At 45.7% G+C, this 18,323-nt stretch overlaps 2 long non-coding RNA genes across 2 annotated transcripts in view; one reads left to right on the top strand and one right to left on the bottom strand.

Annotated features, from left to right (window-relative positions):
- Positions 1 to 18,323, top strand: part of LOC102727527 (uncharacterized) — a 41,809-nt gene that overhangs the window by 16,038 nt on the left and 7,448 nt on the right. The window lies entirely within an intron of this gene.
- The window catches only part of LOC102727723 (uncharacterized), a 52,066-nt gene continuing 34,890 nt past the window's right edge, over positions 1,148 to 18,323 (bottom strand). Inside the window, exon 7 of the long non-coding RNA XR_014144879.1 lies at positions 1,148 to 1,828. This is a non-coding gene — a long non-coding RNA (uncharacterized LOC102727723). The remainder of the gene's footprint in view (positions 1,829 to 18,323) is intronic.

The raw sequence follows: 18,323 nt of genomic DNA, 5'->3' as shown, positions 1-18,323 counted from the left end.
GCTATGGTCATGTATCAACTCTGAACTCTCAGTGGCCTAGCAAAACAGAAGTGAATTTCTCACCCACCCAAAGGCAGGTTAGCGGGAGCCCTTCTCCACCGCGGGACTCAGGGATCCCATTTCCTTCTATCTTGTGACACTACCCTCTCATCATGCAGCTTCCAGTGTTACTACAGCAGGGAAGAGAGAGCTGGAGAAGGCACACCAGCTCTGAAGTGCCTTAGTAAAGAAGTGACATATGTAATTTCTGCTCAGAGCCCATGGTGCAAAATAAGACACAGTCCCAGCCTAACTGCAAGGGAGACTGAGAGATGTGGAGGGGCATAGAGATATTTGGGGAGCACTATAGATTTGTCTGCCCCACTATATTTTAATATTTAATTAAAATATTTAATCAATCAGGATTACTCTCTGCTGCATGAAATAAAACAGCCAAATAACAGCGGCTTTAAAAAGTTAGAGGTTTATCTCCTCTATTATAAAAGAAGCCTGAAGAGGTGGGGCAGCTCCACAGTCATCAGGAGCATAGGCACCTTCTATCTTCATCCGAAAGTCACTTCATAGTTACAAGGGGCCCTCTAGGTGCCATGGCCACATTTCAGCCAAGACTAAAGAGAAAAAGATCAGGGCAATAAAAGGCACCCTACCCGCTTTAAAGAGCTTTCTCAGAAGCTCACCTTGCAACTTCAGTGTATATTTCACTGGTCACTCCTAGCTACAAGGCAGTGTGTGATGTGTAGTCTTTAACCTTTGTGAATGGGAGAGTGAACGTTGGGAAGGCTACTAACCGTCCATGCCAAAATAATAACACTCAGTTCATGGGGTTATGGTGAGCCCTTTACAAAAGTAAAAAAGCTTTGCCCAGGAGCTGACCATTATACATGTCCAATAAATGTTAGATATTGTCATTACTGTTTTTATTACCACATCATCATTTTGGAAGCCTGATCTTGGTGGCAACACCTTAGGGACCTGTCAAGAAAGTGGAGCGAGTCTTTGGTTTTAGTGAGGAAGATTTGGAAGAGCAAGGCAGGGTACAAGAACCCCAGACCCTGGGTTAGGGATTAGGACAAGGGAAAGCATTAGCACTCAAGGGGAGGACCAAGGCAGAATGTCATTCTGATGGGCTGGGCCAAATCATCTGGGAGCTGGAGGTGCAGGAGAGAAGAAGCTGAATGTGGTAGCACTAGGTTTTTCTGAGGCTGACTCTGGCTAAGAGATGTAATTAGCAGAGAGGAGAACCCAAGAGAACATGGTGGAAAACCAGAAAGCATCACAGTGACTGCCTTGGTTGGCACCTTTAGAATCCAACCTTTCTGTACCCTCAACTCCACGTATGTACTCCCTTGCTTACTGACCTCTTTCCACCTCTGTGAGGTCACCTCACCCCTTCACGTGGTTTCTGCCACCACAAATCTCAGCCCTTCTTAATGCTACTGTTTTTTTGTCCTTTCCTTCAGCATATATTTATTGAGTACTTGCCATGGCCAGACATAGCTTTTAGTACTAGGGGTAGAGTGGGGAATAAGACAGGCAACACTCCTTGTTTTGTGAAATCTACGTAACATGTTCTCTTTTTCCTTCCTTGGATTGGTGCATTCTAGGTAATTCCTCAGCCTGGCCCCTGGGACTTCCTCTCTGGTATGCTACATATCACTTACCACCTTGTTGGTCTCAGTCTTAACAGTCCTGTTAGTCACTAAAACCCAGATATAAGAGGGATAACTTAAATCTTCATCCCACCTTCATATCCCACTTCGATGTTGGCTCCAAGGTAGGGCAGGGCTAAGTCTGTGGTGGGAGGCATTAGTGGCTTCATCGGGAGATGCTGGGGAGGAAAGAGCTAGAGTTAACAATAGTCCGGACCAGCCTATACAATTCCAAATCTTCAGGTAGAACAATGAATAACTACTTGCGTCAATTAAGGTTCTTGGGTTGCAAGCAACAGAAACAGACTCCAAGTAACTTAAGTAAAAGAAGTTTACTGGAGGGCTTTGGGGCATGATGAACAAGATTTAAAGGAATAGCTGAAGAGTCGGACGTCAGAAGGAATAGAGTCTGGGGCAGCTCATGGACTTTGTTTGAAATCCATGCCTCTGTTGGAAAGAATTGTCCCTAATCATACTTCTTGCGCCTTTTCTCTCTATTCAAAAGACAAGTTCCTGAGAGAGAGGGAGGCTATTGTTCTGACTTGAGTTACATTTCCCCCTCTTCCCACCCAAAGCCCAATTAATAGTTTCTACCAAATCTACAAGTAATAGGACCTGGTAATTCCCCAAAGCAAAATTAGGGTGTGACTACCAGAATGGGGAATGAATGCTGGGTAGGCAAATACACGGATGTCTACCTCCCCACTCTGGGTAATGTTCCTATTCCCAAGGCTATGGCTTTAGGAACATTTCATGAAGATGCATAAGAATGTGTCCTCCTGGAAACATTTTCAGTTGCAGGGAGCAAGACCGTGGCCTAATTATAATAAACTTAATGCTTATGTTGGGAATTTGGAGGGACATTGATAGAAATAACAATTACAAGTGATTTAACAATCCAAAAAATAAAAAATTTTATTTTTGTATTACTTCTTTTTTTTTTTAAGTCTGGTCTACATTTTTGTAATTGTAATTCTATTGATTTTTAAAATTAGTCATGTGTTCACATGGTTCATGCACCTTCCTCCATCCTGCCACCTGGAACATGGATGTCTCCATCTTGAACCTTGGAGGCTGCCCTTTTGGATCATGAAGACTAAAACACCAGAACGGCAGGACAGCGTGCTAAAAGAAACCTAGATTCTGGTGACTTTATGGAACAGATACATGATGTTAGCCCTGCTCTGTATCGCTCTATATTTTTCTGTAATAGAGAAATAAGCATCTACCTGTGAAAGCCACCCCTGTTTGAGGTTTTTCTGTTACAGTCAAGCCTAATTCCAATTGCTTCTCCAAGGTTACGCTACCAATAAGTGACAGAGATCTGATTCTAACTCAGTTCCAGAGCCTGGATGAGATGAGGCAAGGGAAGCCCCCGAGGTACAAAATTTAAGGAGGCACTCATGCTCAGGGTCATGCAGGTGCTGACCGTGCCCTTATAGGACTCTACAAGTAGATGCCTCCTAAAATTTTGTGCCCTGGGTGCTTGTCTTGCCTTAGCCTGCTCAGCTTCATCAGCTCCCAGAGCCCAGGCTCTGTCAATACACCATGACTGTGAGAAAGCAACTGGGCTTCGTCTGAGATTTGAGAAATGCCTGCTTTGATATTAACTATGAGATGCAAGATTTTAAAACTTTCTGACATCTCCATTCCACAGCACCCCTGCTATTTCAAGAGCTCGCTTTTCTCATTAGCTGGCACAGGAGTGAAAAGCCCGTCTGAAATACTTCGCCCTCCCATCCGTTTTCCAAGCAGAGAGCCTTGTTTATATATCGCTTCTCCTGGATGAATCATCTGTAGCAAGAGTACAGCTTCCACTTGTCCATGAGAAACTGTTCAAAAACAATCCTTTCTATTCTGCATAAAACCTCAGGAGTAACAATAGATATTTAAAATGAGACGGCTACTTGTCAGCCTGTCAAAGTCAGGGAACAAATACAAGTAACTATGTGCCATCGAAAATCATTTTGAAAGAAAAAACAAAACCTCCCTGTGATTGCTTATTTTTTTGAGCTCCCACCCTCCACCTTCTTTATATTCTGCTTCCTGCAGAAGCCTTTCCAGTTCCTTTTGCTTCTGGTTTCAAGGTGTTATTTTCACATGGCGCTTCCTGAAATCCATAAAGAGTCATCATTGGCGGGGGGAGAGAGGGCTGGGTTAGGGGGCAGAGTTCAGTTGCCATTGGCATCTTAGGGATCAGAACCCCTAAATCAAGGTTAGAGGGAAATGTAGAGTCATTTCTCAAGAGTGGGTTTATTTGATACCCTGAATTTATGTAGTGCTACACAAAGACTTTCCAAAGAAATACATGTTCTGTAGATCTCTGACAAACTCTCAGGAACAGAGAAAAGGTAGGTAAAGGAACAGGGGCTGGAGAAGCTAATAAAAGTGGAGAATGGGGTCTGGATCACGACTTGTGAAGAGACACTGTCCCGGAGCCTTCACATTAATTCTCACGCCGTGCCCCCCGCCCCGGCCCCCTCTTCAAAGAGACTGCTTTTATCTCCATCTTATAGGTGAAAAAAACAAGTTCAGAGAGATTAAGTAACTTGCCCAAGATCACACAGCAAAGAAATAGCAAGTGGGGACGCAAATCCAGGTTGACCGACTCAATACCTATGCTCTTGCAAAAGCTCAATCTATTTCCTGTTAGAGGGAAGATTCAGCAAGATGTGGGAAGTCAGGAAACTGAGGATCTAGTTCCAGCATGGGCACATGGGACAAGACTTCCATTTCCCCTGGGACTCCATGCTCTTACCTATGGAACAAGAAAGTAGAACTAAGTGGTTCTTCAATTGCTTCTGCTCTCTGACAATCTGCGTTTCCATATCTACTCCCATCAAAGGCATCCAACAAAAGCATAGAAATAACAGGAAGGGTGAGCCACAGGCAGGATCCCTCCCTGTGGGTCAGGAGTCCAGGAAAGGCCAGAGACAGCCACTGCAGGATAAATAAACTGAACTTGGTGTTCTTTGCACTCTCCCATTTTTTCATCAACATTTCCAGCCCCTGCCTCCACCATTCAGGTACTCTGCTCCTGGCTTTATCACCTCCAGCCAGCCAGCCTCAACTTGTAGCACCCCATCCAGGCTTGCCTGGATTCCTGCAGTGCCGAGTTAAAAGTCCTAATTGTTTTTTATCCAGCCAACTGGATGGTTCCTTTTTGCAAATTATAAGAAGGTGCTTCTCAGACTTGGGTAGGCATAGCCCTGACTCAGGATGAATGGCTTGGCAAGCAGAGCATGGACTGACTTTCAGCTCCTGCCTTCCCCACTCAGCCAGATGCCCTGTGCAGTGCACAACTCAAACAACTGTATGTGGCAGTCCTGGGATGAAGCCAACTATTGATTCATTTCAGTGAATGGTACTCCATTCATCCAATTACAATTGCAAAGAGGAATCTAGGCAATATCTTGACCCTTTTCTCACCTTATCTCTCATATTCTACCCACCACACTATTGATGTAGCTCCTATTTACCTCTCAGAGGTTCCAGTGCTCTCCATCGCCACCACCACCCTGATCAAAAGAACATCTTTCTTCTGAACTTCAGCGCTAGCATTCTAACTGGCTTCCTTCCATCTATTATTCTGTCCTGCCTTGGGTTTATTCCTGTTGTCGCAGCCAGAAGGTAGATGAACTCAATGAGTTTAACACAGAGCTAGCAAATTGGAGGATCTTTTCACAATATAAATATGGCCATCCCTCTTTCATTGCTTGAACTTCTCAGTGGCTTCTGATGACTTTTACACTAAGGACAAAACTATTGACTCAGTCCGCTCCCTACACTTCCAGAATCACTTCACATTGTCTTCTTTTCAGCTCTCCTCTCCCCGACTCCTTCGGAAAGTCGCCCATGAGCACAGTCTTCTCTCTACCTCGAGCACTGGTATTCCTTCTTTGCCTGTTAACTCCTACTCACATTTTGAGCATGTCAAGGGTCAAGCATTACACCTCAAGCATCCCCCTAACTGGCCAGCTCCCCTTAAGATAAGTCCCTCAGAGACAAAGCCTTCTTCCCTTTGTGGCACTCATCAATTACATTTCCACATTTCCACATGTATCATCTGACACTATCTCTCTCTCCAACTGGCCTACAGTAAGCTACATCCCACGATGCCTCGGCTCATCGCTGTATAATGTCGGGCACACAGTATCTCCTTGATAAACGTATGTTGAATGAATGCAGGTTTGTCTGGCTTGGAGACACCAACATTTAGCAATGACCACTTTGAATCATCCGCCAGGTGATCTACTAGTTTAGCGGCCCCAAACTGGGGGGTGTAAAAGGAAGAGGAAGAAGAGCAAATCATAGAAGATGACAACTGGCAAACCATTCTTTCATAACTAACCAACTCTGAATGCATCTTCTATGAGGCATTGTGGTTAACTGGTTCCTGGTAAACATTTGTTGAATCAATGAATAAAATCCAATCATTGAACGCTGAGATTAGATGCCACATCTGCTAGAAAGACTCAGAAGTAATCTCTCTGTCCCATACATGTTCAAAGCATTTCATCATTCCCTCTCTGTTGATAGTTTTTATCTTGTGTTACAGTTATTTGGGTATATGTCTCATCTCAAAGAGTACATTGGAATTTCCCAATTGATTCCTGATCTGATCTTCCATCCCCCAACACCTGGCACAATGTCTATCTGTAATAGTGCTCACGTAAGGTTCAGCAAAAGAATGAAGGCATGAATGGGTGATAAATCATGCCTGTTTAGCTCTCTCTCTCAGGGGTACAAACTGTTAGTTTGAGTGTATTTCTGACTTTCCTGATCCTACATTCTCTTCAAAAGGGCTGGGGAAAAGGATTACTTGGGATATTTTCAACCACTTTAAATTAATTAATCATCTATCATTTAGTAAGTCTCCATTATGGGAAGCCAGGTTGTTGTCTCCCCCCTCCTGTCAAGCATTTTCAGTCTGGAGGATCTTGACAGCTTTCTAATTCAAATCAGAGAACTTCCAGTATCACATATGTGCCCCAAGCATGCCAGAGGTTCAAAATCCAGCTTTGGAGATCTTAGTACCAACCTTATGATCATTTAGGTATATGGCCTCAAGCTATTTAATAACTGCCAACACTTTCAATGAGTCTCTTGTTTGTACTAATCAAATACATGCATTAAAACATAGAATATCTAACCTGCTTATTAGGACTCTGATTGAAAGACAGTTTAGATAATGTGTCAGGATGGTGGGAGTCTCAACTCTTCTCTGACCATGAGCTACCACTAGGATTCATAGATGCGTACTGAAATATGCCTAAGAGTTGCCAAGTTTTAGAGCAGAGGGAGACCTCAGAGGTTATTTGACCTAAATGCCCATGTTACAGATGGTGAAACTTAAGTCCCAGGAGAGGAAGGGACTGGCCAAGTGGGTCATGGAGTTGAGATGCATGCTCAGCTTCAGAGGTCTTCAGTATCAAAATACACATTGTAACTCCTGGGATGTAACAGGCTTTTTAAATACTTTATCACTGCTTATCTCTAATTACATCTTAGGGAATGTGCCTCGTCCACATTTCATAGGTGAAGAAACTGAGCTCAGAGAGTTGAAATAATTTGTTTCAATGCCTCTCATCTACCAAATCTTTCAGATAACAAAGTTGAGGTTGAAACCCATATCTGCTGAATCTGAAGATAGAGCTTCTCCCAGTGGTAAAGGTCACTGGAGTTTTGTGAAGAGCACATTGCTACTGAGTGATGGGTTTGAGACCAAAAGAATGCAAATTCCAGACTAGAGAATTCCAGAGCAGAGATGTCAAATGCTTCTGTACCCCCACGCCTCCTACAAAACCACCACTAGCATCCTGAATAGTCAGACCAATACCTTCTCAAACTTTACTGTTCATACAAATCACCTGGAGATTGATTAAAAGTGCAGATTCTGGTTGAATAAATCCTGAGTGGAGCCTGAAATTTGCAGATTCTGAGATTCTCAGGTAATACAAATGCTCCTAGTTCTGGACCACACTTTGCGTAGCAAGGTTGCTGAAGATATAACTCAGTCTTCAGCAGCTCCATCCCCAGACTGTCAAACAGCAAAATTCATAAGGATGAGGGAGAGCAGCTGTGGTTGAGTAGTTGGAGGAAGCACAATGTTGTGTACACTGAACATCTTACTATGTGCTGGCATAACACTAAGGACTTTATTGTACAATCACATTAATCCCCTCTATAACCCTCCTAGTAGCCATTCATATCCACAGTCTACAGATGAGGAAACATACTCAGAGTTCAGGCAACTTCTCCAAATTCACATGGTTCTGTCTGATTTCAAAACTTATGCTCTTAACCACAGGGCCAACTTCCTCCACAACGAGTGTCTCCTTTACATTCAGCAATTCTGAGTGGAACTTTCAAGGGGAAAGGAGTCTTTGAGCAGATACTGATTAGCTGATAGGGACATCCCAAACTTAACACCAGAATGCTAGCGAATATCTTAGACCAGATGTTGATCAACTTGCTAGAGGAATGTGCAAAGGATTCATTCACATTGCATTAAATAGCTTGAGTGAAAAATTAGAAATAACTTGCATGCTCCAAGATAGAGGAATTAGTATAGATAGAGGAAAACATAGTATATTAAGCAATGGGCATACTAATTAAGCAATGGTTATACTGATTTCAGTAATATATTTGCTAGAAGAGCATGATCTGACTCGTGTTAGGAAAGACATGAGTTGGGATGCCTGGGTGGCTTGGTCAGATAAGCTGCTGCCTTCGGCTCAGGTCATGATCCCAGAGTCCTGGGATCTAGCCACTTCGGGGTCCTGCTCAGTGGGGAGTCTGCTTTTACCTCTCCCTCTGCCCCTCCCCCTCCTCTCTCTCTCTCTCAAAATAAATAAATAAAATCTTAAAAGAAAAGACGTGAGTGTGTGTGTGTGTGTGTGTGTGTATTCACACATAGGAAAAGATTGGAATGAGGTGTTCCAAGAAATTTATATCAGTAACCTTTGGGTGCTATTATTATCCATTTTTTCTTTTCTTTTCTTTTCCTTTTATACTTATCTGTACTTCTCATTTTTCTATAACAAGGGTGAATCATTTGTGCAATTTTTTAAAGAAAAAATAAATATGCAAGAGAAGCCAGGGGAAAGCTTTTCCAAAAGGGGCAATGGAGGTAGACAGACATGCATTACCAGATATTAAAATACATTATAAAGCTGTAAATATTATAACAATTTAGGGTTGGGAAATACTAGGCTGACAAATCAGTGGAAGAGAATAAAGTAAAATATAAGATTTGGATACATAAATAATTTACATTTTCTCTTTACGTGAGAGGCTTTTCTAAAAATAATACAAAACTATTGTATGGCCTCCCAAAATGCTACATATGCAGCCAGTAGACCATTGACAAAGTGGGGTGAATATTTCTAATATATATGACAAATAAAGAGGACTAGTTTTCTTAATCGATAAAGGGTTCTTATAATTCAATAGAAAATTTGGCAGAAACATAAACATCTATTCAAAAAAAGGGGTGGGATGATGAGCAAGAGAATGAATCCTAGCTATAGTAACATTTAGAAAGGGGGCACTGCTTTTTGCCATGGTCCTCCCTGGTCATCAAAGTTTTTATGTAACTTTCAAGGTAGAAATTCAAATCAAACTAGAACAGAAACAATTTCATGGGTCACATCTGACCACTGAGAAGCTCATCAGTAGCTTAGTGAGAGAGGGATCAGATATTAATACTGGTATCCTATTGTGCACGATTCACAGTTTGGGGTGTTTTTGTTTTTGTTTTTGTTTTTTGACATGTAATTAGGCTTAAGCTAACTGCAGAATTAAGCAAAGAAGGAAGGGAAGTGACATGGCATCAAAGACAAAAAGGTGTAGCTAAAGGGGCTTAAATCCCAGCTCTTCTCTGACTGTGTGTATTCGCAGGCACCTCATTAACCTTCCTTTCCTCATCTGTAAAATGGATTCAAGAAATCCTCTTCACAGTGTTTTTCTGTGGGAAAAATAAGATTGCCTATGTAAAGCACTTAGCACCTTTTAGTGAGTGCTTCATAAATAGCAACTATGATGACATCCCCAGAATTATTATTACCATCTATAGAAGGGCAGGAACAGGGGCATGCATTGTGCCTCCCCTCTCCTCACCCCAGTACGGAGCCTACAGAGCAGAGTCCTGTGCTTACTGGGGTGGGGAAGGCAGCACAGCACTGTAGTCACATGGATAGGGCATGGCTTTATCTCCTGTCCAGAGCCCAGCACCAGCACGGACTCCCGCGCAGGGAGCCTCTCAGGACCTCTGACTCCTCATGCAGAGAGAACGTTAGTGGTGCAAGCTGTAGAGATCAAACTAAAGAAGAAAGTGTTTGAGGAAACACTCTCTGAGCTGTAAAGCTGTCGGCCTCAGCCCTGCCTTCTCCTGTTCACAGATCTCAGTCCTTGAAGCAAGCCTGTACAGCAAAGTTTACCTCTAAGTCACCTCAGATGCCTCGTCAGCCCATCCAGCAGGGCTTAGAAGATGTCACCAGACCAGAAATCTGCTAACTTAGCCAGGACCAAGCAGTTCCTAGCTTCGTGCAGGACACCAAGATCCAGCTGATTGGAAAACTAAGGGACACCCTAGAGTATCCCCTAAACGGTCATCATTGCCCAAACACACACCACATAGACCTATTTCCTGCACCTTCACTGCCAACCAGACCAGGACCTGACATTCCAGGACCAACTAATAGCCAACATTTATGGAGAGCTGTCTGTGTTCTGAGCCTAATGCTAAGTATTTTACCTGCATTGTTTCAATGAATCTTGGTTGTTATGCTGCTTCCCTAGGGATTATTTCACAGATGGCCCCAAGAAGTGAAGGGACCCACCCAAGATCACACAGCTAGTAGGTAGCGAAACTGGGATTCAAATCTATAGCTCTTCAAGTCCAAAGTCATGCACTCCCCATGACACCATGCTGTGTTCCCCAGTCACATAAGATTAGCCTTTAAGTGTCCCTTCCCTGAGCTTAGAGCCTGCTGTTGTCCCAGCACATTGGTTGACGGCCTGGAACCATGCCTGACTTTTCTCAGCTCCTTTCCCTGGGGGCTGGTTCTAGAGTCTGTTCTTGCCAGTGGGACACCTGCTGTGCATGGACAGATCTTTCCCAAAGGTGACAAATCCCAGCTTGGTTCTGGAGTTCCCACTCCAGGCACACCTACTGTTGAGAATGAAAAGCAAACTGACCCACCCTCTTGGCTGCTCCATTGGGTCTTTGAAGTTGCCCTGCTCCTAAGCTGACTTGGAAGGGGCGAAGACATCAGTGCCCCATCCCGCCTTCTCCCACTTCTGTCCACCTGCTCCGGCAGGCATGTTAGGGACCCGCAATGCCCCGTACTCAAGCCTGACGCATGACAACTGTGCGCTGTTATTTTTTACTATGCTTCTTCATTTCCAGTTGTAAAAGCAACAGGCTCATGGTGTTATTTCCCACGGCTCTGACAAACCTGCCCTCTCCACAGCAATGTTGCAGGAGCATGAAGGGAGCCGGAGCTGCTGCTGAAGTCTCGTAACTGGCGCAAGTACTAACTAAAATTCCTCCAAGGTGTGCAAAGGATGCCACAACTGGATCAGTTTGCACATAAAGGCTCCCAGGGAGGAATTCAAGAGAGGAAAAGCGGACTAAGAAAGAGAATATTCAAGCACTTCAAATCATTTCCTCAGGCTTTCCGCATCTTGCTGGAGGAGCGAGTCATCTTCCTGTGTGAAGTGTTCGAACTCACTTCCGGTGAGTCATGAGAGGGGCATTCAGGTCTGGACACAGCCACCGTGCACGTGGTGGAGCCCACGACTCCACAGCTTCCTCGTCACAGAGCAGAGGTGCTGCTGCTCGGGCCCCGTAACTGCCGGCTTCTCTCCAGGCCGCCAAACAACCGGAGTTCCTGAGGGGCATCTGCTGACAGCATATGCCAGCTCCCTACCCAGCGTATCCGTGAGGTCTGTGACTCACAGCCACCTCACACCGGAAGCCATTTCCCCACGCAGGCTCTGTTGCCTGAAATCCTTGCCAGCCCCCAGAACGGTCTGTGGTGCTGACCGGCCGCAGACGTGCGTTGGAAAGCAGCAAGGACCCAGCCTTACCTCGGACTGCGGCAGCACAAAGAGCAGAAATACAAACCAGCACAAACTGACTGGTGTGAGGAATGGGCTTGGCTATTCAGTAGGCTGGAAACCACATACCATAGATATATGGTGGAAAAGGCAAACGCACGCCGTGCGGGCAGAAGGCTGCGTGTTATCCAACCAAACGCGGCCCTTCAAAAGACAAAAGGAAGGAAAAGAACCCATTGCTCCAAAGCAAATCAAGCAGGACAGTGAGAGACTTGGTGTGTCAGAAACTTCCATCCTACCTCTCATTTGGGTTCATCATAATGCCTTCCAATGACTCCCATAGAAAGAGCCTGCAAGGGGCTGTTGGAGGTGTTGTCTCTTGTACTTTACACAAACTGAGCTTCAGAGAGGTCAAGTTGCCACGGACCACACCAGCAGTCAGTTGTCCAGTGGCATTAGAACCCACATGTGTCAGACTCCCACCCTCTTAGCTCCTTCAAAATTCATTTCCTTCTCATAGATTTTTATTGAAAACTACCTGTGTGCAATGCCATAGCTTGGAGCCAGACGACCTTATGAGGTGCTGAATGGAAGGACAAAAAGAGAAAGAGGGCAGAAGTCCTAGATGTGTTGCTTTTTAACTATGTGACCTCGAGTAAGTCACCCATAACCTCTATCACCTTAATGTTTAACTGTGATTGCCTGAAGAAGTCGTTCAGGAGAGGCTCTTGGGTGCATTTCCCATCTTGACCCTAAGAAATATCGTTTTCTCACTCATTCATTCTTTACTTATTTATTCCGTCACTCTATAAACATGTGTTGATTGCTCAGTCACAAGCTTCGGGGCAGAGGGATAAATAAGACACAGTCCCTGCCATCAAAGTAGTCATGGCCTGGTGGAGAAAAAAGGCCTCCAAAGGGAGTCATCCTGCAGTGAGACTGATGGGTGTCCTAGGGAGAAAAAGTTACAGCAGTAAGAAAAACAAGAACAACTAATTCTGCCCAAAGGGCCGGGGGAAATTATAGAGAAGGTGACAGTTGACCCAGGCTTTGAAGAATGAGTAAGGATTAGCTGGGACGAGTGTGCTTCATGTTCTGTCCTGTCTGGGCACAGTCTATGCCTTAACCTCAGGTGGTGATGACACCGCCATCTTGAATAAACAAGCGAACGTGCGGAAGGATGGTGTAGGGGTAACAACACAGGCTTAGGAGTCAGGCAGTCCTGGGTTTGAACTGGAGCCCTGACACTTACTAGCTCTGGCCTCAGTCTAAGTCTCTGTCACGGCAACCTTTTGAAGAGCTTCTCCTTTATGGCAGCTTTTTTTGAAATCCCTTTCCAATCCTGCCTCTTCTCAATTAAAGGTCCTTCTACAAACATATGAAATGCCCACCATTGCCAGGTGGTTGATAGGTACTGGGGGGAGATGCAGAGGCGAGTGGGACACAGTCCTTGCACCCTAGGAGCACAAGCATTTTGGGAGGCAGGGACAGGGACAGCCTCACTAGGCACAGTGGGCCATGCACCGTGGCAGTCCCCTCCTGCAGGACTATGGAAGCACAGACGAGAGGCCGTTCATGCTCAAGGTGCATCCTCAAACCATTTTGAAGTTACATTTGGGGTCCTTCAGGCCTGCATGGCACTTGGGTGGTTTATTATAAAATTAGAGCTAGAGTAGAATTTTGAGATCATTCTACAAGTGGGAAAAAGGAAGCCCAGAGAAGCAAAAGGTATGGGTAGGAAGGGACAGAATCTTGTTCTGGACCCAGTCCTCTGGACTTCTGTGTCTTGCTAATTTTCAGCAGTGATGAGATACCCAAATCTTCCACCTCCTTCTATCCTCCCACCCGCAGCCATGCCCTGTAGTCTCATTCAGCTGCATGTAATAATGCAGGACAGGGACTCTGAATAAATATAAAATTTCTCAGTGGGACATTTGAAATGAGGGAAATCATGTTTGGACTCATTTCCATACATTTCTCTAGTGAGGACCTCTGTTTTTCTAGCCGAAGTACCAACTCTCAGCTAACATTAGAATCTGCTACAGATGAATTTCTTTTGTGAAATGTAGTGGATGGAAAACATCCTGGTGTGGGATCTCGGAAGCCCAGATCCTAAGATCAGCTTTGCCAGTTGGTTGCCTTGGGGCCTCAGGCAGATCACTCCCCTCTCAGGGCCTCCAGTGTCCCCTCAGCTACAAAGATGGCTGAACCCAATGGAAGCTCCATGAGATCCGGGACTTTGTCAACGGTGGTCTCTCCGGGGCCTGCAGCCATATATGGACTCAACCCTTGTTTCTTTTATAAGATAAATATCTTCAAAGTCACCAGCATTCACTGAATAGGAGTCCATAAAATCATTTCCAAAATCTGAAGTTTGTCTCTCTTCATTTTTTCCCCCTCTCTTTCATTAGAAGCATGATTACCTCCCCACCTCCCCGTCTCTTAGCAACAACATGGAAGGGTTGACTGTTCCGAGGCACTTCTCAAGTTGCGTGACCCAGCAGCTGTGAATTATTCTGTGTACTCTAATATTATCATTTCGGCATTGCTCCCCCTCCACTGTCACTCCCCGGGCCTCCTGCTCAAAACCACCCGCTCAGTGCCTCGCCTCACTTGTTGCTGAAAACACACCCTGATTCCGCCTACCTCCACTGAGCTCGTTTGTGCAATTGTTCGGGACACCAGAAAATTTGACAGAACATCGTATTTTAACAGGAGCACAATGGCTCTGGGAGGTAAAGTAAGTACTTTGCAATTTTTGCAAATCCCAGATCTAAAACCTGTACACATTTTTCTAGGGTCTTCCATTTGTCACTTTATCGTGCAATGGATTAATAAAAAAGAAAAAAATTTGAAACAAATAATAATGACTACTATTTATCGAGCACCTACTATGTGTCAAGCAACTTCCCACACTCTTCCCTGCTTTATCTTCTCAACAGTCCGGGGAGCACCCAGTTTTACAGATGAGGGAACTGAGGCTCAGAAATGTTGATGAACTGCTCACGGTCATAAATACTGCTGCCGGGACTGGATCTGGGTCTGTATCTGATTCTCAAACCTAGGGCTTTAAAACTGAGAATAATCTGGAAAGGGTTAGCCCACAAGAACCACCTAGCAGAAAGGGAACAGAATGGCAGTTGCAGTCCATCTAGTCCTTTCTCCACCCACTTTATTTCCACTCCTAAAACTGAAATAACTTGTTTTCTGTTGTTCCAATATAGAGAACTGACTAAAAGTTGGGCCTACTGAGGAGATGCCTAGCGATTACTAGGCCAAAGAAAGTTCAGGTTGGAATGGGCCTTCCAGCTCATTCAGTCTAGCCCCCATAGTTTATAGATGATAAACTGAAGCCCAGAGAGTTTAAGGTCACCCAAGTTCACCCATCTTATCAGTAAGTAGCAGAGCCAGCCTATCCTACTAAATTCTATGCTTTTCACCTGTGAGACTCGTCCTAGCACCTGTGTATGAGCCTATGGCTCTGAGGCCAAAGTGCTTTGCCTGGCCATGCCCTGCACATGTAGCTGCTGCTGACCTGGATCCTCTTTGAACCTCAGTCTCTTTATCTGTAAATGGGGTTGGCAAGGGCCCTTAACTCATAAATTTGTGAAGAAATTCCACTGAGCTCCAGGATGTGGCAGAGACTTATAGCGCTTGCTTCCCAAACATGAGCTATAATCTTTTTTTTTAATTTTTTTTTTACGATTTTATTTTTATTTATTTGACAGAGAGAGACACAATGAGAGAGGGAACACAAGCAGGGGGAGTGGGAGAGGGAGAAGCAGGCTTCCCGCCGAGCAGGGAGCCCGATGCGGGGCTTGATCCCAGGACCCTGGGATCGCGACCTGAGCCGAAGGCAGACGCTTAACGACTGAGCCACCCAGGTGCCCTGAGCTATAATCTTTTAGGGCTGTTGGGTAGGGCATTTCACGTCCCTGCATGATTTCCCAGGTGGGTAACATTAGAATAAGGTGGGCAGCACCTGCCCCCGGCCTCTTATGATTATGGATGATTAGGAAGAAGGAGAAAGAAAAAAAGGACAGGAAAAACATTAGAACTTGTGTCCACGTAGTATGTTTTACTTTCTCGATCTTCTTCTCTTCTTGGCACTGCTTAGACTTCATGGAAGCCATGGGTGAGGAAGGTCACAGAAGACCTGGCACAGGGTGGGCCAGGCTAGATTAGAAGTCAGGTGCCGCCAGGTAGAGGGCTCGGACCGTGGGAGGCAGCCCCACCGCGCGTGTCACAAGCCTCGAGGACTGCGGGTTCGCCCCACATCTGTGAGCCTGGATTGCACACGAGGTAGTCAAGGCCAACAGGGGCCAGGACGATTCCATTCTCAGTTCATCAGAGTTCCGATCATCTCCCCTTCCCTTTCTACCCTCTCTCTAGGCCCCCTTTTCAGGATGAAAACAACTCCTGACCTCGTGTCTTTGACCTTGCTTCCTGCAGACTCCAGATAGTCATCCTCCTCCTTACAGGCTGCACCACCAGCAGTAGTAGTGAGTTGGGGGGCGAGGAGGTAGAGCCAGGCTGTGCAGAGAAATACTGCAGGGAGTTTGCCTGGGGGAGGATGGAAAGAGAAGGAAAGGCACTACGGGGATGGCTGGGGTTTAAGCTGATTGTGTGTGGTTGTGCGTGCGTGCGTGCGTGTGCGTACAGTCAAGTTTGTTCTAAGGAAGAGACTGAAGCCCGTTTACATGCTTTCGGGGAGAAGCCAGTGGAAAGGAAACGGCTGAGGGGAGGGGCCAAAGCACTAGCACAGGGTCTCTGAGAAAGCAGGAGAGGAGGGAGCCCAGAGCTCCGGGCAGCGGGCAGCGATTGGCCTCACCCGGGAGGAGGGATGGCTCTTCTGCTGTGGTAGGAAGGGAGGAGAGTAACAAGGAGCAGAGGTAAGAGCCCCGATCTGCCAGCTCCCAGAGCTCGGTACTGTCTGTCTTTCCTCTGCGCACAGCTGTGGTCTCACCCCAAGGGTCGCCTCCAGTGCTCCACGCACGTGAACTGGTATCCTCACCACAACCTGCAAGACGGGCCTTTCTAACACGCCCATTTTATAGATTCCCCCACCGAGTCTCGGAAAGCATGTGAAATTGCCGAAGGTTGCACAACCCGTATTAATAATAAAAATAGTGCCGACACGAACACAGCCCTAAGTCTGGGTCAGTCTTTATTCTGAGTACTTTATATTCATTAACCTATTGAACCCTGTGAGGCGGGTGCTATTACTACCTTGGCTTTACAGATGAAGAAACTGAGAAACTGGATGATTAGATAACTGCCCAAAGACAAACACTTTAAAAGCACTTGAACGCAGTCTGCCTCCCAGGTTAGTATTTGGAACCCTCATGTCACGTTGGTTGTGGGAAACAAACTCGTTTGTCTGATTCCAAAGGCCATACTTTGCTCACATGTCAAGGGATGAGGCTGCATAAGGCAAATCAGCTTTGAGAGTTGAATCCTCTGTACCAAGATCTAGTCAGGATTTCGCAGAACAAGTAACAAGTAACCCTCATAGACTTCCTCCAATTTCTCTTTGGCTCAAACTGGGTGACAGGGCTCTCCCAAATTCCCTAAAGGCTGGGGTGTCTCTATGGTGGAAGCAGGAAAGCTGGGAAGGTTAAACGGGGTATAAATTGAAGGGATCAACAGTGTCTGCCGCATCCATGCAAAGCGAGAAGTGCTATACTTAAGTCTTCCTGTATATTCAGTAAGTCATTTATGGACCACGAGTTCTGGTGGGCCCTGTGCCAGCACCCAGGAGGGAAAGCCCGTGGTTCTTGCTCTTCAAGGAGCTTGCAGACTGGAACTTGGAACAAACACGAACGCGGACAAGTCCCTCGCGGTGTGTGGCAACGTCCTCCGGAGGATGTTGGAAACAGAGAGGGGCGCCGCCTCTGTCTAGGGGAGGAACTGAGGCACAGGCTTCACAGAGGAACCGTCACTTTTAAGGAAAGAAGTTTGCCAGAGGAACAAGGGAAGTGAGGGCATGTGACTCAGGCAGCGAGGACACACGTGCCAAGTCAGAGAAGCATGGGGGAGGATGGCACGTTCCGGGGAACTGGTAACAGGTCAGTATGACCGCCGCAGAGATGCCAGCTTCGTGGGGTGGGAGATGCAGTTGGAAAGGAGGCAGGGGCCAGATCCCCTCAAGATGGGTGCTGTACAGTCTGTGTGCGAATTTAATCTGTAATCCTTACTCCCACCCTGGACAGCTGTTCTATTACTACGGGTTTCCGCAGCTAACCGTGTTCACCCACACAGTTGAAAGCCCCGGCGGCTTGCTGGTCCTGAGTGTAGTTCCCAGGGAAAGCGCTTGGTGGCGCCACTCCGGCTGTTGGAGGTGCCCGCTGCAAGACGCGCGCGGAACGCTGTTTTTGCTTTTTGCCTTTTTTTAAAAGAAACATTTATTTTATTATTTATTTATTTACTTACTTACTTATTTACTTATTTATTTACTATGTTCCGTTCCTCTTTGGGTTTCTACAGCACCAATGTAGATCTTCCACGAAGAAAAGGTGGCATGACACACACTTTGGAAAAGCAGGGGAGACCTGTATTTCCAATTTACAGATAAGAAAAAAGAGGCTCAGAAGAATTAACATGCCCTCT

This window comes from Leptonychotes weddellii, chromosome 4, assembly GCF_054177405.1.
Source record: "Leptonychotes weddellii isolate Sample4059 chromosome 4, ASM5417740v2, whole genome shotgun sequence".
NCBI classification, from domain to species: Eukaryota; Metazoa; Chordata; class Mammalia; order Carnivora; family Phocidae; genus Leptonychotes; species Leptonychotes weddellii.
Note: the sequence above shows the minus strand (reverse complement) of the source record. Positions and strands in the feature narration are given on the sequence as shown.